This window comes from Xenia sp. Carnegie-2017, unplaced genomic scaffold (assembly GCF_021976095.1).
Source record: "Xenia sp. Carnegie-2017 unplaced genomic scaffold, XeniaSp_v1 HiC_scaffold_6, whole genome shotgun sequence".
Taxonomy (NCBI): domain Eukaryota; kingdom Metazoa; phylum Cnidaria; class Anthozoa; order Malacalcyonacea; family Xeniidae; genus Xenia; species Xenia sp. Carnegie-2017.
Window position 1 is genome coordinate 17940747 of NW_025813526.1, and position 3599 is coordinate 17944345.

Below are 3599 nucleotides of genomic sequence, written 5' to 3' on the forward strand. Positions count from 1 at the left end.
AGACATCTAAGCATGTAGTACTATATATGTTTGCTTAAAGCATAAATTGTTGCTGAAATGAATAAGGAATAAATTTAAAACACAAACAGCTTTTTTTAATGAAAGCTTCAGTGTGTAGTATTGCACTCCATTATTGAAAAATCTATTGGTACGAATGATTTCATTATTTGCAGAAATGTTTGTTCAGTAGGACTATCCTATTTCTATGAACATTGAAACGTGTTCAGTGAAATAGGAAAGTGCCATTAATGTACATTTTTGAAGAAAAATTTTTGGAAAAGTTTAAAAAACCTTTCGGTTTTTAATAAAAAGCGTTTTAGGTGTATTAATGTTCCAATTTTCTTTCTTAATCTAAAGTATTTACTGTATTTTTCAAATTTTAGAGCAACATCAAACCCACAAATCCGTAAAATGTTACCTTACCTTGTTTTGTATAGGGCACGCAGAGCGAAAGAAATTGGTCAGTTGGAAAATACGTTTTTTCATTACTTCTTTTTTTTGGTGATCTGGGGACTGACATCTACGCTGCTGTTCAGTACAAATTAGATGGTGATGAATACTGGTTTCGATTTGCTGTAGCATTTATTGTCATATCTTTATGTGTCCTCTTCTGTCAAAGTCAATGCTGTGGAGTTACAGACAATGAAATTAAACTCGCCACAGCACGCTACATAGAAGCAATGTATGAATCCTTTCCTCAATGGTGTCTCCAGTTCTACATAATGCTACAACGATGGGACTTTCCCTGGTATTTAATAGTTTCCATTTCTTTTTCTCTTCTTGGTTTAACCTATTCTTCTACTACTCTTGAACTGGAAATAAGGAAAAATCACTTTCAAGGGAACGATAAGGTTTGGTTATTCAGAGTAATGATTTTTCTTTCAGAGTTTTTTGGTTACATTGCTCGTTTGGTTATACTTTCTGTCTTTGCATATCATTTAAAGCATTCTAAAAAAAGGGGGAGAAAGAAGTTGAAATCTATAAAAGACGGAGTATTTTTCATAGAATTTTATTTAACTGTCTGAATTTCCTAAAACCTTGATATACCCAAGAAAGATCTCTGGATGTAACATGTTAGGTATGGCTAGTGGTTTCTCATCGTCATTTGAGCCTTGTGACACCAGCTCAGCTGACGTTAATTGTCATGAAGCAGCTGAAGAGGTTGCTAATAAAGCGTCGCCTAAAGCAGAAGATAGTTTTCATGGTATGCTAACAGATTACGCAAACGTTGTTAGCAAGAAGTTCACATCAAATGGTTATGGTCTCGTTACATCGTCTTCTGAGAAGGTTTCATTTCTATTCTGTATCTTTCGCCAATGTTACAAATGCTTAGTTTTTTTATGTTTTTTTTTTGAAATTGTCGTTTTTATGACAATTATTTTAGAGCAGAGACATTGAAGAATCTTATGGTAGTACAGGTATTTTCAACATTTTTTTGTTGAAAATTTTTTACTTTAAATTCTTCAAATATTCCCATCTTAATTTTCATTTTTACTTTAGAATCCTTTCGATACGAGAAATCCTCGGGATTTGAGGTACTTTATACGATATATTGCATTTAAGTTTTATAGCTTTGATAACTCTCATCTGTCCATCGTAACTTTGCTATAATTCTATGGATAAATTATGTTTTTATATATAATAGATTATTGATGATCCTACTCCCCTGAAGGTGTCCAGCAAGAACGACGTATGAAGTTACTGTCGTTAATTAACAATATAGCCAGCGATAAAGGGTTAGATTGTCAAAATTATAAATGTCATGGTTGTTCCAGACCAATTGGAATGAGTATGATCAATCAATTCTCGACTTGTTATTTCCATAATAACTCAAATATATTTATTTTCAAATTTTTTAGCTTATTAAATGTTATCTTTGTAGAAACTATTATAACAAAATACATAATCCCTCTTCTCCATGGAGCCCATGGATGCTTTTGTTCATGATGAAAGAGTCATATTTTATAAGGAAGATCTCGTTCCTCACGAGAGAGTTATGAGAAAACTACATTGTAAAAGGTAACAAGTAAAAAACGTATAAACATGCTTAGAGTTTGTTTAAATTATAATTCAAAAAGGCAGAAGTTTTATGAGCCTTTGAAGTATCCTTGGACATTCTAGTTTTTTTTATGAGAAGAATTCTTTTAAAAAAAAGGACAAATTTTGAAAACCAATGAACTCATTTTTCGGTCCATGCCTCCCGATACCCCAAGATTGTTGAGCACTAGAGCGTAGCATATTAACTAGGGGGACCACATAATCCTTGTTTGTTTGCCATGAATCATTTGGATGGTTTGCTCGTGATACACGAGAAACAGTAAATGGAGAGTTAAATCAGAAAGATATAAAACGATAAAAATGGTATAAAACATGTTTAAGGTTGTTTTTAATTATAAGTGCAAGAAAAAAACAGGATCATAAGAAGTTAAATGAAACATTGTTTGGTTTGTTTTATGAGAAGAAAACAAAAATACAAAATTCGAAAGCAAAAAGCCCCGTTTTCGGGCCATGCTTCCCGATACCGTCTGATATGTAAGGCACTAGAACGCCTCATGTTAACGTTTCAGTAGGAGATTTCGGACCCTCCACGCTATCCTACTTGGGAGATGCCATTAGCAAGCTTCCGCCCATCAGACCCTGAGATCATTTGCAATAGGCTTTGCTCAGGGTACGCAGGAGAGTGCGGTAAATAATAATTATAGTTCATTTGCTTTCCAGTAGAAAACCTTTTTTTAGCAATCATGGCTTCTAACAATAAAGACTCTTTGCCATCGACTAGACTGAATGATCATGACGATTTATCACAGGACATTACACAGTCCGAAACGTCGTCTAAAGGCGAAGGCAGATCTAGGAATTTTCAAACATTAGTCATAAAACGTCAGAGGTGCTCCGCACCTGGGTGGAGGGGGTGGGGTCAGAGGCATTCTCCCCTAAGAAATCTTGATTTTCAGAGCCTTGGAGATGCCATTTTCAGCGTTTTAGAGCAACACAAAATGCATTTTGTGGTAATCGTTTTGCGTAAAAACAACGCATTGTGCTTACGTTTTTTTCCAAAAAAAACTAAAGTGAACAATACTTAAATGTTTTGCCAAATATTTACGCTCATTATCATGCCAAATATATGGCTCATTGGCATGTCCAGGAAGGTAAATTTTTTTTACAATAATGCTATTCCAAAAAAGATATTGTCTTTAAATATTTCTACCAAGTTGTTAGGCATAGACCACCCTAGAAACCCCCATTCGCACCTCTATGTAATGAGTTAAGTTAGAAATTTGGTACCACAAGCGATAGTTCATAGAGGCAGAAAAACTCAGATTTCAAACCATGCAAGTTTATTGTGACCATTTACCCATCTCCAAATTCAGTGCCAGCTAATTCACCTTTTGAGAAAAAACTCAAAATTTATTTCTGCCAAAGATTGATTTAAAATTATCAGAGTGAAAATTTGCAATTAAGGACAGCTTAATGCCATTAATGTTTCTCAGGCATTTAACTAGACTATTGTCTTCTGTAAGTATATGCAAGGTGTCATATGAAAGAAAGATTTTATGCCGTGCGGTGTTTGAAATTAAATGTAGATATGATCTTCCAAC

The 3599-nt window shown here is 34.0% G+C and overlaps 1 long non-coding RNA gene across 1 annotated transcript in view; it reads right to left on the reverse strand.

The window, feature by feature from the left end:
* Positions 1–502: 502 nt before the first annotated feature.
* The window catches only part of LOC124457566, a 5645-nt gene continuing 2548 nt past the window's right edge, over positions 503–3599 (reverse strand). Inside the window, exon 2 of the long non-coding RNA XR_006952659.1 lies at positions 503–948. This is a non-coding gene — a long non-coding RNA (uncharacterized LOC124457566). The remainder of the gene's footprint in view (positions 949–3599) is intronic.